At 34.0% G+C, this 22,330-nt stretch overlaps 1 protein-coding gene across 1 annotated transcript in view; it reads right to left on the bottom strand.

The window, feature by feature from the left end:
- The window catches only part of LOC122814881, a 1,525,389-nt gene that overhangs the window by 1,307,899 nt on the left and 195,160 nt on the right, over positions 1–22,330 (bottom strand). The gene's annotated exons all lie outside the window — the stretch shown is intronic.

Below are 22,330 nucleotides of genomic sequence, written 5' to 3'. Positions count from 1 at the left end.
AATATACAGCTAGCTTAGAGTACTGCAACTGTTTCACATATACTTTACTTTTTACCTAAGAAGAACAGTTTGACTTTGTTAACGTTCGTTAGAGCTTAGCAAACAGATGATAAATGTTTCTTGTAATCATTTAATCTTGAAAGGAAGTTAGGTATTTTGTAGCTAAGTCTCCTGAAGGAAAAACACATAAACCATGAGTAAAGCAGTAAAGTATTAGAAGTATCCTCAAGTACAGTTACTTTTATCTGTTTACACCTTACTGCCTTGTAAACATGTGTTTGTGTTTAATCAAAAGTTGAGAAAGATTTCAAATTTGAAAAAGCTTTCCTTTTTTCTAAATGTAAGGTATAAAAGGAGCTGCATTTGAGTATACAGCTGAATTTCTCTATACTGAGATATCCAAGTATCATGATACTTTATAATAAATAAAGTGTTTGCATCCAAAATCTTTGATTGTCTGTGTTTGGAATTGAAAAGCTGCATTATACTATCTGCTAACAAATATTCCTTTTCAGTATTATACTAACTTTCTTTTAATTTCTCTAGAAACTGACTAAAATTTCTCTAATTATTGAATCATTGTCATAGACTTGTTTCTATTCTTAACCAATGTTTTCATATTATGTCTAGTTTGGTATAATTATTTAAATTATATTTATTTCTTGTATTATTTTTAAAGACTGTAAACATTATTATTTTTAAAATGTTTTGTAATACTGTGGAGATTTTCTCCCCGGGCCTACACTGAAAATGGGTTCCAATCCAGTCAGACTTTCATGGTAATCAAATGTCAATAAATAAATAAATAATCACTATGAGGGCACAGGGCTTGTGTGCGAGACAGTACAAATATCTAGAGGCTTATTAGAATATGGTCTTAGGAAGGAGGGATGAACAAATGTAGCGCCATTTAATGCATTCTTCTTTGTAGGTCACAGACCACAGAAATGTACTGTCAAACTACCACTCCAATAAAGAATTCAGCCTATAATTACTGGAACATCTATGAAACTGCCACATACACCTACTCTAAGTCACCTACAATAATATAAATATATTAACATTGGTATTCAGTTGTTATACCCACAATGTTTTTTACTACTGTTCTGAAGTAGAAGGTTAACAATGTGACCAAGTGTAATAATACAGAATCTCATAAAATATTATCAGTTCAACTGCATGCATCAAAACTTTCATCATGTTTTACTCAATGAAGCTCATTATATGATTTACCAGTAATGAACAGCGTTACATTTTGCAATCAATCTCAAACAGGTATGCTTCTATGTTTGCATGCAAAGCTATATTTTGCCCGTATGCCTAGTATTTGAATCTATAAAACATACTAGGATTTGTTTAGGTGCATCTACTAAAAGTGTGAAAGGTATGATTTTGTCACTATACATATATTAATTGCTCATTGCTTTGAACGATGTACTATAATTACCTAAATGATTAATCCATAAAGACAATGTCTTTCTCAGGCAGTGCCTGAAATTGGTCTATTTGTGATCAGTCTACCATCTCTGTTAAGAATAATAATAATTGTTATTTAACTTGTGCTGAATCTATTTATTCCAGTGAGCAAGTAGAACATTTAGAGAAAGTCACACTAAAAGATGATTTTCAATGTTTTTGAGAGTTTTCCAAACCGCACATGAAATTTTGGAGAATTATCTTAACTTTGTGGGAACAATTTTAGTAAATCAGGTCTAATCATATAGTGATAAACAATTTTCTTCAGCTTTTTCTGAATTGCCTGCTGGCTATCATCTTTTCTATGACTCTTGTATACCATTTATTCCTTGTGCTTTAAAAATGTCACAGAAAAAGTGATCAGCCAAGTAATTATCATGGCTTTCTATTCTGCATATCACTCCTTATATCAGCCTGAGGGAAAAGTCCCAAAATGTGGGTGGCTTTTGGCATATGACCTTATGCACATGACCTACGCGAGTCTCATGTCCAATATAGCATGACCAACACGAGTCTCATGTCCAATATAGTAAGTTCTTCCTTGTCCTCATGCTGGCACTTCTTAGTGTACCCAGGGTATGTCAGGTATCCATTTTGCACCTGCATGTACTGTTATCCCTCTTTCAGGATGATGGAGCCAGTACTGGCCTCTAACTCCTGTTTTGCCCTACTGTTGGATCATCTAGCACCTGGGTGACCTGCCAGTCTCAGCTTTTCTGTGTACAATCAGGGCTTTATTCTACTATGATGTATAGCTGAAATATTGTGATAGTTGACAAAAGAAAGTTTATCAATAAGGGTTGCAAAATATGTTATTTAGTATAGATGAGAAAAATAATGTACCACATTCTTTGTTGTTAGGGTGGTATTGAAAAGACTACAATAGTGTGTTCTGGAAAAAGAAAAAAATAATAAATCTGTGGGATTTAATTTGATCATTCTGGCTTTTTTTAAACTGAGATGCAATGGGAGTTTACAAGAATGAGAAGGGGAAAACATACTCACTTTAGACAAAAAAAATTTAATAGTGGATTTTGTATGAGCTAGTTGAAGTAGATCTAAGAATCTATAAGTAATAAGGAATGTTATTTGTGTTGCTGTCTACATTTTTACTGAAAGTACTGGTGTGATTAGTAAAGATTCCTGGGTATCTGTGAACCTCAAAACATTTAATGAAAGTAATTTGAGGATTGGAAAATTGGAAGTTGTGGCTAAGTGAAGTTTATGAATAATGGCAAAGGTTGTCAGGTTTTAACGTTTGACTAGGAGTAACAAGCAACTTTTACTTGTTGAACAAAATCAAGGTTCAGGTAAGGGATTTTTATATTGGTGTGGCTTTTTTGTAGAAGATAGACAATCATACTTTCTATTTCTTTTTATTTCTTACTCTTCTCAGACAGTGAGATGAAATTCAGAAAGCTGAGAAGATGTAATAAGTCTGAGAGTGAGGTACTTTAAAATAATGCATGTATTTGAAAGGACAGCAATTTCAGTGTAAGTATATATAATAAGCAGGAGTTTAGGGGTGAAACTTTATATCAATTGTTTAGAAAGGAGAATAGAGCATGCACAAATGATTTAATAGCATTGCAGTGAAGTTTGGCATCTGATGTTTTTTATTTCCCATGCAAACATTCTTTTTCATGATCCTAGGATTTGCAAGTGTGGGTCTTAAACTTTTAATACACAACCAGTGAGGAGGTGCATCATTATAACTGGTTAAGATTCTTAAAATCAATAAGTCATCTACATAAATGAGTTATAGACAGGAAAGGTGAGTAAGTTAATCATTTACTAAAAATGAACTAAAATGGGACAAAGTATGAATTCCTGTGTAAATCATTGTTATAAAACAGATGCAGTAGATTGAGCAGAGCTAACACAACTACAAGAAGACACAGGAAATAAGTGTCAAGCTAAGTAAGTCAGAGGAGAAGTATATATTAAAAATATATACAGGTAGTTGCTTGTGATTAGTTGTATCAACTGCTCTTTTGAAGTCATAAATATGGTACATGTAAAAGGAACTACTCATATTTGAGAATATGTATTCAAATTTGGGAATATATAATCAGTGCCCCAAAATAATCATTTATTTACACTTGGGGTGATGCTTAATTAGGAATTTTTAGGAAATAGCTTTGCTTAGTGTTTGTTAGTATGTATATTTAACTCTAACACAACTAGCTGGCCAATTTCAAGGAAGAGTCAGACTAAGTGAAAAGATACATAAAAATATGTCGAGACTTTGTTAGAACAATGAAGGAGTGCAAATTTGAAAGTGTACTATCTATAAAAAACATAGAACTCTCATTCACAAATACAAGTATAATATAAATACACAAACCAGTGCACTTCCCCAATCAGAAATTAAAAAGCACTTGCTATTCTACTAGTCTCGGTTGATGTATACCTTTCCTACTGACAGTGTCATTCAAACCAGGGTTCACTCTTGCATTAAGGTAAAGCTGCATTGCAAAAGTACCATAGATCCTCTATTTCAGTTAGCTGTATCTGTGAGGGGGTCAGGAATCATAACCCTGGCAATTCATGTTGAACAAGTTGAAACCAAAATATTGTAGCATTCTAGTGCATTTTGATGACTTATGGCACATTTCAGAGAAATTGAAAGAAATTAGGTCAAGCAAAGGCTATTTTTCGTAACTATTGACATTAAAAATAAATATATATATATATATATATATATATATATATATATATATATATATATATATATATATATATATATATATATATATATATATATATATATATATATATATATATATATGTATATATATATGTATATATATATATATATATATATATGTATATATATATATATATATATATATATATATATATATGTGTGTATATATATATATATATATATATATATATATATATATATATATATATACACACACACACACACACACACATATATATATAAAGTTTAGGTATTGATGTATTCATTTATTATTTGCTTACAGAACATAATTTGTAGGAAAATATATGTGTTTTTGTATTTGTTAGAAAGAATGTAAATCAATTCTAAATCAATAACATTTTTATTTGTGGCAAGAGCTATTATAATTTAAAACAGTATAGTCATGAGAGCAGCCTTAGCTCCAGCTTTTACAAATGCACTGCTTAGTAGGTTTGAAACTTGCTATGCTTTCAAATGCAAGTATGCAGACTGAGTAGTATATTACTGGTACTTTTCTGACAGTGTTATTTTCATCTGGTCTGACACCTTGGTGAAATTGGAAGAATTTTTTGTTTACATTAAAAACACAACAGATTTATTTGTCCTCGGTACCAGTACTGTACTCTCTAAAGCACAAGTCCAGTTTTTCGATATTTTAATTGTAATGTAATGACATAAGTTTGTTTGAATACACAGTTTTAGGAAGTACTGATTTATTAACATGTAATAGAATAACAAGTGCCCTCCCCAGTTTTTCCAAGATAAACGTCATTAGAGAACAGGCCAGTGGTATTTCTAAGTTGGAAACAGTTGACATTACCTTGGCCCAAGAGAATGAATGAGACTGCAAAACTCTTTTTTATGAGAAACTTTACAATACTAAAGTGAATGATTCCGTAGGAAACAACATGTTGCCAGTGGGTCAAAGTAGATTTATATCCATCCTGTCTGTTACTAGTACATTGGAACTGAGTAGGAGTAAGGTGGGAAAGGTTCCCCTTAAGCATGCAAACATACTGATTCTTTGCTTTAGTGTGAAGGACAATTACTTGAAATAGCAGTAGGGTGATATGGAGATTTTTATCAGGTACAACATTTCTTCTAGATAGTGGTGGAAAATAAATTATTGTCTTTAAAAGGAATCAGATATAATTAAAATGTAGTCTTGAAAGAGGCCATAACATCTAAAAAAGAGAAATACAAAAATGAAGGGGAGATATGCATGCCTTTTGGTTCCCAAGTCAGTGTATAAATGATGGCCTCAATGATAATGTAGCACATTTTTGTACTAACGTGGCAGTGAAATCACACTATGGGCCAGATTACAAAAGAGTTGCTGTCAGTGCAAGTCTGCCATGATTTTGAAAGACCTGTTCTCAGTGTAAGTAACTTATCAGTGTAAGGCCCATCTATAAATAGGCTTGCACAGGGCTCAGATTCCAAAACACCTGCTTTCAGTGTGAGTGGAAACTTATACTAAGAGCAAGTCTTTTGGATTCAGTCCCTACATGTGAACGCCTAAAGAAACGGAACCTCAAACTTGTTTTTGTGGGGGGCTGTGCCCCTCCACCAGCTAAACATATATTCCAACTCTGAGAATGCACTACAGTGAGGAAAGGGCAAATATTCCACTCTTCTCTTTACCACAATAAGACAAACAGCACTTTGAGGTTCCTTTTTTTCGCTCTATAGATGTTTGTGGTTCTGCTCTTTCAGTCTTGTAATATAGACCCGGATAGAACATCAATGAGAGCATCACAAAGAACTTAAATGGATACTTATAAAATAGAGAAAGGACAAATGAACAATTCCAAATGTAACTATTCAGTTTCATCTCAGAACTTCAAAAAGTTAGAAAGAAAGAAGACATATTCAAACAGATTAGCAGAACACTTAAAACTAAAATAATGTTCAGATAATATGACTTTAAAAGGGTCAGTTTTGTGATGTTTAACATTGGGTGTTTAATGTTAGGTTCTGTTATTTGGAGACTTTCTTAGATAAGAGAGTGGTGGAGCATTACCTGCATCTTACTGCAGCACTTTTCCTGGATTGAATTTCACTATCATTACTAACCAATTAACACCTACCAGCAGCCAGTTAATTAGGTGTCACATTCCTGTATGTCAATAGGTTGGACAGCAAATGGCAAGAGATGACAGTAAAAAGGAAAATCTACCATTGGAAAATCTTTTTTAGTGAACAAAAAAAAACACCACATTGTTTCACTTCTTGTCAAGCTGAAATGATTTTCTCACATCTAATTATCTTAATTGCAAGTCTGAATCCTGCAAACTCAATATCACATTGGATTTGTGGTGGATCAAATGTAATATCTTTGGTCTACCTTTCAAGTCATATTAGCTGGATTGGGACAAGTCAGCTCAAACAATGAGAACTGCTGGTATAATTAACAAGAGCAGGATCAGAGCTGTTTTCTTAGTGGGGGGGCAAGGGTGGGATTAAACTGAATTGCATTAACCATAAAGACACCTGAGGTGTACTGTTGTGCTGATGAATCACATCTTGTACTCGCAAGCAATATTTCCTTTAATGTAGCTGTGTGCCATTAAAAGCCCACTCTTGATACTCCACAGAAAAGGTTACAGTATTTATTTATCTATTTACTTATTATTGACATCTATGGCAAGGCTAGTCATCTGGCGGTGTAGACCTTGGCTCTAGATGACTGTCACTGCTAAAGTGACACCCCAGCCCCATGCGCAAAAAAAATGGGAAAAAGGGTTTGTCAGTGTATGTATGTATTTTTTGCAAAACACTTTTAGAATAATAATTTTACAATCTTTAAAAATAATACAAAAAACAAACATAGCTTAAACAATTATACCAAATTAGACATAATATGAAAGCATTAGTTAAGAATAGATACAAGTTATATGACAATGATTTCATAGTTAAAGAAATTTTAGCCAGTTTATAGAGAAATTAAATATGTTTGTATAATATAAACAGGAATTGTAAAACAAAGTGTGAGAAAAGCAGGCTTGTAGTATATTTAGAGAGAAAGTCAGGGGAGAGAAATTGATAGAAGTACGTGAGTGAGTGAAGAAGGGCAGTAAGGCAATATAAGACACGAATAGGGATTTGTACACATTTACGAATATAGTTTATCCTGGTGTTGAGTAAGAACAAAACCGACTTTTGCCTAGGAAGTCTTTCAAAATGATTTTGAAGGATGGAAGGGAAGGTATTGACCTGCTGGATAAAGATAAGGAATTCTAGGCCTTAGCAACATGGTACAAGTACAGACAATGCCGAGCAGATATGATAGGTTTGTGAACAGAAAGGAGTTTTCGGTCATTGGATTGTAATGACTGATTAGGAACATGGTTGTGCAGAATGTTATTTAGTGCTGGAAAAGCAGATACATTCTGGATAATATTATAAGGGGTAAGAAGCTGTGTATATGTTAGTTGATAGGGTAGTTGTAACCAATTTAGGCTTTCAGTGCTATACCGTCGTGGGTTCTGAAAGGGGTATGTACTGCAAATTTAGCAACTTTGTTGAAGCATTAATCAAGTTTTGATTTTTGTGATGCCTGAAGGTTAGTAAGGATGGAAGCAGCATAAAGAAGTGTGGAGAGGAGATAAGTAATGGCAAGTGCAGCGTTAGTCGAGTCAGTGTGAACGTTTTTAGCTCTATAAAACATTCCTAGTTTTTGTTGAAATTTTCTTATTTAATTTTGTATGTGCAGGTAGAATGTAAGATAATCACCCACTATCATCCATAATAATTTGCTATGAGAAGTGTTATATTATCAAGAGAGAGAACTTTAATTTTGTTTTTTTCATGAGAGAGGGATTTGGGGAAAAAAAGTAGTAGTTTATTCTTGTTTAGGGTTCAGCATGAGTTGTGAGCTACAAAGATCGGTTGCTGTTAAAGATTTCTAAGTCATTTTTTGCAGGTGTGCCACATTGTCAGATGTGCAAATGAGTGTGGAGTCATCTGCCTATGTAGTAGGAAGGCCTGTTGGGTTGATGTGTGGAGTGTGTTGGTGAGAATGTTAAACAGGTGGGGACCAAAGATAGAGCCTTGTGGTACACCGATGATGACTGGGAGTTATGGATAGATGGCAGAGTGCCATTTTACTGGCTGATACCTATTAGATAGATATTTTTGAACCATAGAAGGCTGGGCTGAGAGATACCTAATGGGGACATTGAAATAGAATTTGCTGTGCAAACTGTGTCAAAGGCTTTAAACAAGTCTATAAATAAGGAGGAGATTAGTTTGCCATTATCTTTAGCTTTTTGATAGTATGTATATAGGTTATAAGTGCAGTGTTAATACAATGGGAAGGAAGGAAGTCATGTTGTATGGGGAATAGGAGTTGTTAGACAGGGCAAGATCTTCCTCTGAGGAGAGGCAGGGATAGCCAAGTATGATACCATCTTGAGGGTAGAATGTCTTTTACCCAAGGCTTCTCTTTACACCCACCTGTATTCACATGAGGCATTCAGTGGAGTCATTAAAGATAATGAATGCACACATCCATGCATGCAACCTCAGCTAAAGATGATATGCTGCTACTCAAATCACTTTCTGTGTTTGGGAGAGAGCTATTGGCTTTTGTCAACTATCAGAAAGGCAGGAAATAACTCTGAATTTCTCAACAATAGCTTGAGTACAGATGACAACTGGAAAACTCCACTTTATTCCAAACACAGTCTGGAACTTGGCTTGTTAATGAAATTCAGTTTAAAAGTGCCATAAACAGGAGCAGTTTCCCACCACAGTGGACATGACTTTCACATAAAAATTCATATTGCTCTGTAATTCGATACAGTATTATTGTTTTATTGTTCTAAGTATGACAGCTAAGGGTTTGAAAAGGAATATGGGTACAGATTAAAAAAGAGTTATAAAGATTTTAACTTCGACCACATTTTTTCAAAGCTAAAAGAGAACCAGTGGAATTAGAAATTTAGTCCTATAGGCTATTGTTTGCAGATTACTGCTGAATAACTTTTTAAGCCACATAACAGGCATTTAGATATAATTTATTTGTTTATTTTTAGCATTCATTTTTGTAGTAGAATCTGTATAGCTAAATATTTGTATCATATTGACAGCAGTCCTTAAAAAAGTTATGTAATTGCTTACAGGAAAAAATAATAAAGAAAAATGAAGATTTGTTTCACTTAGAATCTTCTTAGGCTTTTAGATAAATCAACACTAGCTATATTAAGGACCCCAGCACTAACTGATTTCTGGAAGTAATTAAAATTTTATATGGGGACCAGGAAATACAGTGGGCCATGGAAAATACTGTACTCTATTGTTAGAAAATACCTTATTTCTTGAGCAAAAATCAGGACGATAGTAATCAATATTCTTCTAAGTATTATGTTGCTTTACAATAATTCATTTTGCAGTAAAACATCTATTGAGAAGGTGCCTGTCATACACCATATAGCCTCTTGCATTGTGAGGACAATCACAAACATTGTCAGATTAAATTAGCAGTACAATGCCACCAGTATGACCAAACATATCGAGATCCATTAAAATAAGTGTAGATACAACTTTCTTCAGTTAATGATGGAAACAAAAACTTACCACCACATGCATCCTTAGTACTCCATTCTGCTCTGCCACTGTCATTTCTTTTACAGTAAATATATGTCACAAGGGGTTCAAACCCCACACTGCACACAACAGTCCAGTTGGTTGTGGTATTTAAAAAGCTCTCATTTATAATGATGTTGTTTACATCTGTAAAACTGCATATTTCTGAAAAACAATTGTAGTACAAATTTAATTCTGTAAATAAAAATATATAAGAAAAGACTGAGTAGTTTTCCTTCTGCTACTAGGTGGGATAACGATATTTCCTGCCTTACACTGTTGTTCTGGTGAACATGTCTCTTGGTTGTATCCATGATTATTCTGTTTAATGTTGGTGTATTCCTTTAAAAAGTTTACACTTCGTAAAAATGCCAAAGCACTAAAATGACAACAGGCCACATTCTTCCAACAAACAGATTCTAATATTGTATCATTCTGATGGTACACAGAGGCGTCTCTGTGTCTAAATGTAACTTCTACTGATGTTGATGAGTCTCACTGCAATGAACTTTGTTATACCACCTCTCCACTATGTATTACCTGCTGATGTCTCATGGTTTTGCCTAGGTTAGAAAAAACTCCAGACTTCACCAACCAGAAAAAAGTCAACACTTCCCTTCGAGCTGGAAAGAGCTGGTAGGTCACTAATTGAACCAAGGCTGAAAGTGTGACAGAGAAGAACATTCTCCTCATTCCAACTGTCTGGGTCCTTAACATGAAAGAGTCAAATTAATTTACCTTTGACTTATTAACTAGCAGGTTAGACTAGTCCTGGCCTGTCTGCAGACGGCCGATTCAAACGGTGAAGCTGAATGTATGCACAGAACATATATTACTTGCAACAGTCATACAGATTCAATGCAATATAGAGTAATAGTGTAACAAATATGAAAGAAATACTTCATCTTTTTAATAAAAGTAAATTAACTGCTATGTAGTATAACAGTGACCAGAATTATGATTTTATACTAAATGATGCAGATAGTTCAAGGGGGAATGTTAATGTTACAACAATGGAACAGATGACGTGTGATCAGTTGTTTTCTACACTGAGTGACGTAAATATGACAGACTTGACCTTATAGGTTCATAGGTTCATAGGTAGGTACTAGGCTATCGGCCCAAGGGCCTACGTAAGCCTAGCCAGCAAGGTACCATAGCTTACACCACCCAAGAAAGTTATTTTCCTGTGCCACTGTCCAGCAGAGACACAGAAGTGATCCCCGGGGTGTATTTCCTATTTCCCATCCACTCATCAAGATTTTTCTTGAAGAGTGCTAATGAAGAACTTTGCTTGACACAGATGGGTAGCTTGTTCCAGAGTATAGGAACTCTCTGGGACAGGAATCTATCCCTCCAGTGTGTCCTGTTCATTGTGGTGACAAGGTTTAGGTCCACAGAGCATGTAGCTTGGAGGGATTGGGATTTCTTTAGATGTAACATGTCCAGCAGCTCTGGGTTTGACATAACTTTATATGTTAGGCAGAGATCACCTCGGAGTAGGCGATATGCTAGGGAGTAAAGCTGGAGTTTTTTGAAGCAGTCGGTGTAGGGCATTTGTTTGAGGCCAGTAATCCTCTTTGTGAGGTACTTCTGTGGCCTTTCCAGCTGCTGCAGATGTCTTGTGAGGTACATTCCAAAAGGGGCGTTGTACTCTATAATGGGTCTAATGAGTGACGAGTAGAGGGGAACAATGAATGAGAACCTATACAATTTTCCTAAGTAGTGACAGACTCATTTTTTTCTTTTTCCCATTATTTATTTATTTATTGGCAAAAATGCTGTTGTATTTTGTCTCTGTATTACATATTTGAATTCCTTACATATTTGGACCAGAAAAATGTTCCATACTGAGAAAGCCAGTAATGTTAGATATCTAAACTGTTGAAAGGTCTGATTATGTTTATCATCCCTGATCTTAGAAGCAGAGATCATTGTTGTTGTTGACAATGAGTTTGATTTAATTGGGTAGTGGGAAGAAGCAGTCAAAGTGCAGTGCTTTTGTTGTTAGGGAGACCGGCAGAGAGGATGTATAGACTGTAAGATGCACAGCACTTTTTTTTGCTGCCATAGCTCTCTGCTGCTAATTTAAGCCATGTCCCATGACGATATCCTATCCCATCTCTGTAGAGTCCACTGAGATATGGTGATAGACCTTTCATCCAAGGATAGAATAGTTTTACAGTCCTTCCATATATGAAGTCACTGCCCTTACATAAAGAATGACAGATAGCATTTGGGCATTATATAAGTGGTCTAGGACTGGAGATTTTTTTTATGTGGCAAGATGTGGGGAATCCCAATCACAATGTGAATGTGTGTATCTCACCATGCACAGTGGCACATATACACATGCACAGGATATGCCTTATTATATTCTGTTTGCAAACAGGAAATACTCATGTGCCTGCACCAGGAGGCACCCACCTATAAGCTGGAACCCCCATCTCTCTACCCAGAATTGGTAAGATGACAAATACCAATCATTCACCCCCACACTTGCATCTTTCAGTACCAGGTCTATTAATCAGTTTTCGATTATATGAGTGTCAGTCAGACGTCCACCTCTCTATGACACTGAAAGATGATATTTCTGATGTGATATCATGTTTATATTATTGCAATGAATATATGTTATCTAAGATAGCAGTTCTTTGACAAGGACAGAGTATGGTGGTATACAATAATTCTAAATGAGATTTGTGAAAGTCAATTAATATTCTTCTTTTTTCAGTCTCATTGAGGACATTTAGGGGGATTTTTAAGTTTTACATTGATTTAAGTTATTTTCAGTATTTTGTGTCATAATTACAGTAAGAGTTTTGACTACCAGAAAAAAACTGGTAATATTTTATAACAATTAGCAATAATAAAAAAATGGAATAGGTTTGATACTCAGTATATTCCTAATCATTGAGATAAATTATCAACATTTACATTAAAACATTTCAGGCTATAGTAATCGCAGGAAGGTAATGAAACTAATTTTGTACAGGAAATAAAAAATGTAAATTAGGTGAGATAGCATTCAGTCTAATCATCTCAAAACTATTAATATTAATGCTGCATTGGGAATAAGAAACAAATCAGATGAGACGACATTGAAGCTTCTTGATAACTTTCAGTCCAAGCCTTGATGAGGTAGTATGAACCATTTAACTGAAGATAGAAGTTCTGAAGGCAAATAAGCTGGAAATGCTATACTGTGTTAATCTTGCTCTTTGAAAGATGCTAGTACAATCAAAGAAAATAATTCCATTCTGGTCAGAGATCAGTTTTTGTGTAGAATCCGAAATGCTTTGTAGAAGTTTAGTTGTTACTTACACTTAGGGATGATAACTGAATAATAATACCTTGCAGAATCAGAGGAGGGGAAAGTTGATAAGGAAAATATTGTACACAATGCTACTTTCATAGTGTAGAAGGGAAAAGTCCTTACTACAGTGTTCATGACACTGGATTAATTAGTACCCTAGATGACCAATAGAGCAAACATAGGCATGACTATCTTGAGGAAAGAAATGTGGTGCATTAGTTGGAACACTTGTTTAGTATTTGTTTAGTTCTTTTACAGGGCAGGATGGTGTGTCTGATGCTCAATAAAAAAGTGAAGTCCTCAGAGCTAAGGATGACATAACCTCAAAGGTGACACCTCATTGTCTGTCCATGTTCACACTATAAAGTCAACATACTAAGGGAGTAGGACCTATGAAGAAATGCCCTGCTAGCTCAAGACCAGGTTTGAAATTCCACTTCCCAGCCTGTCAACAGCTGAGATAGTCCCAGACCCAGACATGGTTTTCCATCCAATTACCTTTAAAGAAATTTAGTCCATTACAGTTTTTACTTTAATAGTGACACTTTCACTGATAAGGGAAATATGAAATAGCTTACAATTTCCTACACTGTTGAGACATACAAATTATTAAATAATGTCATATTAAATTAGGGCTATCATGCCACCAGTGAGAAGAAATGTCTGAGATCTATATTATATGTTGTTTGAAATTATTGCAAATGCTTTTCTAAAGTTAATAAAACAAACACAAAACCTCACCTCCACATGTTTGGTAGTATTTCATTCAACTCAGCCATTTTTAACATTTAGGAAAAAAAAAATCATTATTATTGGTATTCTGTATATGTGTAAAACTGGGCATTCTAGGAAAACATAATAAAAGTTAAACCAGTAGTGAAGAAATACAAAAGAAAATCCTGATAGTTCCCCCCTCACATACTACATGGGAAAATGACAGGCTTGCTTACATAGGTTTTTGGTCAGAGGACATATTCAGAAATTTCACAGGTAAATAGACCACAGAAATGCGCTATTTACTTTACCAGCATTTAGTGATGGCAGTATCATTAATGAGAACTCTGGCTACTGACTTTATTCCTTATAAGCTAATTGTACATATTACCTCCCTCAGCTGGAAACTATGAAAGTATGGAATGTGGATGCAGAGGATGAAGCCAAGTAGTGGTAAAAAAATTAGTAAGCAGGATGTATTACTTGAAATAGTCAAACTGGATACCAAACTAGAAAGTTTCAGTGAAGAGACCAGACAGAAGATGGAACAGTTTAATTTTTTTTATGAAAAGTGCACACATCAGCAGTATGGAAGAAGTGCTAAATGATCATTAAGGAAGAATAAATGAAGGTGATCCTCAGACTGCATTTCTTTTAAAACAAAATAACTGTCTCATTAAAAAGTTGATGATTTAGAAAATAGATTGAGATGAAATAACATTAAAATTTATTTAATACCTGGAAAGTATGAGGGAGACAGTACAATAAATTTCTTAACAACCTGGCTACATAAAACATTAAATCTAACTGAAACTTTATTTCTTGAAAATGAAATGAGACATAGATACCTAAGAGCAATGTTGAAGAAGAAAAACTTGCCACCATGTTCAGTTATACTTAAATTCATATCTAAGTTCGATAAAGATCAAGTATTAAAATAACATGTTCCAGACCATCTAATCATATAGTCAGATTTGACAATAATTATTTAAGTAAAGTAATGATTAAAAGAAAACCCTGTTTACCATTAATCGAGGAACTTAAAAAGAACAATATTAAAGCCACTTTAGTGCTTTCTACAAAGACCAAATTAATTATTTCTAATGAAACCAAAATATTTTACACTGTGGAGAAGGTATCTACTTTTTATTAACAGCAATAAAATCCTTAGTACTATTGAAGAAATGTAGTGAAACAGTATATTCCTCAAGAGATAGAGTGAGTTGAATTTCTAAGAAACAGTTTCTAAAATTAAAAAGCTTAAAATAAGTGACTTTTATTCTCTGATTGCAGGACTTTTATTTTCTGAAACAATAGATTTGCCCTTTTAAATAAAAGTTTTGTACTGAACTTTAAACTTTAAAACATATGAAACTAGATATTTATATTTTAAGCTAAACACATTTTCATGATGATGAATATAAATTGTTAATTGTACTGTTTTACTATAATTACAGTGAAAAACTTAATATATTTCATTTAACTAAACTTTTAAGTGCATTTCTAAATGTTAAGCAAAAACTTTCTGTTAGAGAATATCATTAAATTTAATAAATAGAACTGATAACTTTAAGACTAGATAACTTAATAATTTTATTTTATTTGTTCATTTTTTATTAGTACAGCATTGCTGGGTTAACTGGATGTTAGATCTAAGTAATATGCTAATGAAAGAGTGTTAAAGTGCTGGTAATTTTCTTTTATTTCTTCCTGTGTGATACATTTCTTTCAAAGGTCATTTATTAAAGAAGTAACACTCAGAGAAAGCTTGAGAACAAAAGAATGTCCCAGTTGTGTCAGAATGCTGACTTCTTCCAACTTTGAACTGTTCTGAAGAAAATTTAGGTCAAAGTTCATCACTGGTGTCTGTGAAAACAGAAAGAATGTTTCTTTTTCTTTCTTTTATTTCATGTATATATATATATATATATATATATATATATATATATATATATATATATGGGTCTATATGACTTGGTCGACAGTTCATATGATCGACTGTTTATTTGGTCAACAGTTCATTTGATCGACAAGCATTTTAGGTGGGGGGCTTCGCCACCCACACCCCCAATGTGGGGGGCTGTGCCCCCCACCCCCCCTAACTATATATATCAACTCCAGGGTCACACAACATTGGGGAAGGGGGCAAATGCTTGTCGATCAAATGAACTGTCGACCAAATAAACATTCGATCATATGAACTGTCGACCAAGTCATATAGACCCGTATATATATATATATATATATATATATATATATATATATGAGAATTTTCATTCAGATGAATTTTCTGTAGGATGAGAAATGAAAGCACTTAATCTTTATAATAAAATATTGGTGTAGTTTATCATATTTCATTGCTGGATAATTTAACTGTACACGAAGTGTGCTTTCTTCTGAGTTTGTGGTGTTCTTTTCCTTGGTACCAATACCTCTGAGAAATCAACTCAAAATAATATATTTTTTCTTTTCTCAGAAGTGAAGAATTGATAAAACAAAAGCTATAGAAGTGTTTTATATTGAGCTGTTGCACACATATAAATAGCTTATGTTTGTAGCATCATTGTCACTGTACATATTAAAGGAAATAAGAAAAGTTAGATGTTTATTACTAATTAGAACAGCTTAAAAGAACTAAGAAGAATGTGAAACACACAGAGAAAATTAGCAGCTGCTGTATGCATTGAGTTTTCACATGCTGTTATCAAATTAAGATATCAGGATGTGAAGTTTAGATCAAAACAGCAGTTCAAATGGCTAAAATCACACATTCAAATTAAACATGGATGAAATGTGTTATATATAGTGAAGATTGATTGTAATATTAGAATTAATAAGAATAAACATATTATGAATGATATGCAAATGCACAAGGAATGAAATATTTAATATGTAAGATTAATAAAAGAGCAGTATTAGTAAGTTAAGAAATATATAAAGATACTATATTTTTTAACAGAGAGTTGATGATTAAATATTTTTGATGGGAGATTTTAGAAATACAAGATAAGTAGAATAAGGTATAATATTAGTGAGAAAATAAGACAGAAAAATATATTTAAATAACAAACTGCTTATAAAAAAGATGTCTATTACATATACCTGCATTTGGCAAGAATGTAAATGTACAAGAGCTCATATAATTTCCATAGAAAATCATATAAAAATATTTGAAAATAATCTGAAAGGTGAAATTTGAAGCTTGGTTGTGTAACTTTGAAGCTTTTACACGTGTATTATTAGACTCACTATAACTACCTAAACTGACTCATTTCAAAAGTCAAAGATGAAATTTGAGTGTTATGTTGATGAATCAATACATCAATTCTGATAGAAAGCAAAGAAGATTTTTCAATATGTTTGAACCTGAGAAAGGAGAGATTTAAATTAAGCAGATTGTAATATCTGAATACAATATAGACTGCAAATATTTTTTACTCCATAAAAATAGCAAGACATTCTCTTCAATCTCAGTAATGTACATATTTTTATGAAGTAGTTTAATAGGCTAAAGGATTTTCAAATGATTTGATATTTGTCATGTTAAGAATGTTACACAATTTTAAGATATAGACACTTGTGCTTCAAAAATTAATTCCGAGCTTTTGTTAGATCTATAGAATATGTGTGTATCTTTTAGCATGATATATATGTACATATATAAACACACACACAAATAAATATATATATATATATATATATATATATATATATATATATATACACACACATTGATTATATTTTGTATTATAGTTTAGTATAACATTACCTATCACTTGTAACTCTTCAGGTCCTACACTGTTATATTTATTTATTTAGAGATTTAGTTTTCATAATGTTGAATTTGTGAATAATTTAGGAATATTTAATGAATAATTTATACTACTATTACATAAATAGGTATATAGTACACTAATTGTTGGATTATTTAATATACCCCAGGGATTACCTCAGTGTCACTGCTCAACAGAGGCACAGCAAAATAATGGGTATAGTTCCCCATACTAAAGGGGTGGCGTAAGCCACAAAACTATGGGCTAGGCTTGTAAATGCCCTCGGGCAGATAGCCTAGTATGAACCTATGAACCTATGAACCTATGTGTAATTAATAGAAGAGGAATATGAAACATTTATGAAGCAATGGGGGAATAGTTTTCAGTGGTGTAATATATAACTAAATTAATTTTCTCTTATTATTTTTGATGTATATATAATATTGTATTAATTTTTTGTAAGTCACACTAGCTTTTGGCTATTTTTTGATGAATTTTTACCCATTGGTAGCTAGAGAGATAGTATAGTAATCTGTCTATTCAATAAGCAAACTAGGAACTTTGGTATCCATGGTAGGTTGGGTTTTATTAGCAATATATGCAGTTATAGTTGGAGACTTGTCTTTGTTTTTGGATAGATAGATATATAGATAGATATAGATATTTACATTATTTATAGACGGATAGATAGATAGAGAGATAGATAGACAGATAGATAGATAGATAGATAGATAGATAGATAGATAGATAGATAGATAGATAGATATAGATATTTACACACACTATTATCAAACAAAAATGAACAAAAAATAAACATATGAATCTAGAATCATACATTGAACAAAGGGATAACATGTTACTTTTATCAGCTCCCTGTGATTAACCTTATTAGATAATACCAACTACTTTTATCTACAATGTACAGAATTTGTTTGTAATACAATTTCGTTACTCTACAATTCTTATATGGGTTAGGAATTGTATACTAAGACCTAATTACTATAGACTGAAAGTACTGAAAACCAATAAAAATGAATATTTAGCTAGCTGCAATATGTATGATTTGTGTACAATGTTTACTGTGATTTACACACATGGGTCTACTTTCATTCACTGAAAACTCATTTCACTGAATTTCAATTCTCCCCCAAAAAACTGCTGCAAGTTCAAATCACTGAAAACTCATTTCACTGAATTACATTGCATTGAATGTAAGTACAGTTGGTCAAATAAAAGGTATATGCTCTTTGCCACACTGCAGTGCAATCCTGGAGTTATTATATATAGTTAGGGAGTCCCCCATATTGGGTGATGTGGGGCGTAGCCCCCACCTACTTAACTTTTATATTTATGAATCTCATTTCACTGAAAGCTAACAATATAAAACCAAAAGGAGGTGGAGGGCTACACCCTACACACACCTCAACCCCCCACCCCCTAACTATATATACTAGCTCCATGATCGCACTACAGTGGGGAAAAGGGCAGATATGTTTTATTTGTCCAACTGTACTTACATACAGTGAAATGTGATTCAGTGAAATGAGTTTTTAGTGATTTTAGCTTTCAACAGTTTGGTGTGAGTGGTTTGAAATTCAATGAAATGAGTTTTCAGTGACTCAAAGTAGACATATAATATATATATATATATATATATATATATATATATATATATATATATTTATATTTTTTTTTTTTCTCTTGAATAGGGACAGTGAGGTGGTCTGCTTGATGTGTATGGGAAGTTTATTCCAGAGCATGGTCAGTCTCTGGGTAATGAACCTGTCCCTCCAGCATGTTCTGTGGATTGTGATAATGAGGTTGAGGTCCCTGGAGCGTGTGGTGCAGAGGGACTGGGATTTCTTTAAATGTATTTCTAATAGAGTTTGGTCAGACATGGCTTTGTAAGTCAAGCAGAGATCACCTCTTAGTAGACGATATGAGACAGAGAATAGCTGGAGTTTTTTGAGTCTGTCCATGTAGGACGTGTTTAAAGCCTAGGATCCTCTTTCTGAGGTACTTTTGTGGCCTCTCCAGCTGTTGCAGATGTCTAGTGAGGTACATGCCAAATGGGGCATTGTACTCGATGATTGGTCTAATGAGGGAAGAGTAGAGTGAGATGATGACCTTTTTCTTCCTGGAGGCAAAACCCTTAGTAATGAGATGTGCCACATAGAAGGACTTCCTGACTACAGTGGCAATGTGATGGTCGAAGGAGAGGTTGCTGTCAAACTGTGTCCCCAGAGCTCTTATAACTCTTTTAGTGTTCAGTGGGCTCCCATCTATGCAGTAATTAGTGGGAACTGAGTTTTTCCCAAAGGGGATGATGACGGATTTTTTGGCATTAAGCTTAAGGCCATAGTTTTGACACCACTCATTTGTCTTAGTGAGGCCTTTCTGTAGGATGACTGCATCACTTGGGGAGTTAATAATGGCTCCCAGCTTGCAGTCATCTGTGAAATTGGTCAGCCAGAGTTCCTCTGTGTGGGTCTGGACTTCTGACACATAGAGGACAAACAGAAGAGGACCCAGGACCAATCCCTGTGGGACTCCACTTGTGGCTGGTCAGTAGTCCGACTTGGAGTCTGCTTTCACACTGTGGGTTCTATATGTGAGCCAGTTTGCAACCCACCTAATGATACAGGGGTTGATGCCTAGTTTGGTGAGTTTATCAATAATTCCTGAGTGTGGAATTGCATCAAAGACCTTGGCCAGATCGAGGTAGGTTGTATGAACTGCTTTACCCTCATCCACAGCACTGGTGACTGCTTCAAATAAGTCAAACAGGTTGAGCAGCCATGATCTACCTTTCACAAAACCAAATTGCATGGGATCTAGAGTTTGGAGATACCCTATATCTTTGTTAATTAAGTCCACGGTGATGTGCTCCATAGCCTTAGATATCAGACTTGTCAGGCTAATGGGACGATAATTCCCAGGGTCTGTAGTTGCTCCCCCCTTATGGAGACGGATGACTGTAGCAGTGTGCTATTCGGTAGGGACAAATCCTGAGATGAGGCTGTGAGTGAACAGGGCACACAGATGTGGTGTCAGTTCACTTTGTAGTTCATGTAGAACATAGCCAGGGATATTGTCGGGTCCCATGGAAGCTGTATTCTTGGCTTTGGACAATGCACCTTTAATCTGTGCTGCAGTAATGCTGGCTGCCTGGCATTCTTCCGGTATTGAGATTGGTCCTTTAGGGAGGGAGAGAGGGGTTAAGTTGGCACTGAATCTAGAATAGTATTTGATGATTATAAAACAATATTTGCTACATAAAATTGTTTACAGTATCCAGGAATATCCTAAAAAGATTTAAAATAATTAGCTGGTAATGCAACCCATATTCAGTTATTCCAATATTTGTTATATTGATATATTTTACATGCTTGAGGATACACTAAGTATGGAATTTCAAAGGGAAAACATCAGAGTATGTTGCTGCTGTTGAACTTGATGTTGAAAAGGATAGGTCAAAGGTTAGCAGTACAAATGTGAGGTGACTGATTGCAGTAAGGGCTTTACAAAGTGGGGGGAATACAACTAGCATCACTTCATTGCTTAGGATTTGCACTCTTAGTTATTTACCAAGTATGTAGAGAATTTGTAAAGGGGGGGAGAGAGAGAGAGAGACTTTTATTTTTTTAAATCTTTTACAAGACATTTCCAAACTATAGATGCAAGTTTGGAGAATGTCTCTTCTGTTGTGCAATGGAGGTCATTTTAAGTACATGTGACTGAGATTAAAGAACATACTGAGAACTGATTAATTTTTCTCTTTTTCTTTTTATTGGTAACATTGTCTTTTTCTATTCAGTGCCTGATGACCGTCAGACCTTCCTTCCTTCCTTCATCGGTCTGGGCCATTTGTTCCATGTGGTCGAGAGCTGGTCAATCATTAAGCTTCAGCTTAACCCCAACTTTCATACAAGGCATACAGTTTTATCAGTGCAGCTCATGAGCATACGATGTCATGCATGTACCCTCTGCTGGTGCCCGCATTACCCATTGAGCCCCTGGCCACAGTAAAGGATCATTATCTAGGCAAGAGCAAATTCACACACTATTCATTTAAACATTGAAAAGACTTTATAATCTTTTGCAAAGAAAATAAACAGTCTTAACAACTGAATACCAAAATTTAATCAGTTAAAATATTTCTAGACTTTTGAATAAACAAGAGGAAATATTACATTTTAACATTTAATGGTTTCATTAAATAAATAAAAATATATATGAAGAATATGGAACACAGTTCATGATAAATAGAATGAAGCATCTTGATGAATTTAGGTCCAAAGCATAATCATGTATTAACTGAATGCATACAGTTACTGATTATTGCTTACTGGCTGCATTATTCTGTATTCAACTTGTTCATTCAAAGTTATTTTCAGAGTGAAGCAAAATAATTTTTTTCAATGGGGAGGCATCTATGATGAAGAGTAACAGATGTTTTTGGTAAAAGCTTTGCTGAATGTTTGTGTAATGAACAATCATTACATTGTCATATCATGTAGACCCAAAGGTGGGGAAGATGGAGTGAAAAACATTACACAGTGCAGTTAAAGGGCATGACTTATTTCCAGTGTAATGTACACGGGTTTAATAAACAAGCAATCTTTCAAGAAGTGCTCATTCCAACATGGTCTGCTGTACTGAAGTCTCAACTAAACGAGACAATGATACAAAAATAATGATTTCTTGTGGAGTGAAGATCAAGAACTTTAAACAGTGAAATTGAAACCAAGG

Source organism: Protopterus annectens, chromosome 1.part1 (genome assembly GCF_019279795.1).
Source record: "Protopterus annectens isolate FY-2018-M chromosome 1.part1, PAN1.0, whole genome shotgun sequence".
Lineage (NCBI taxonomy): Eukaryota > Metazoa > Chordata > Ceratodontiformes > Protopteridae > Protopterus > Protopterus annectens.
The sequence above is the reverse complement of the archived record's forward strand: the minus strand, read 5'-3'. Positions and strand labels throughout refer to the sequence as shown.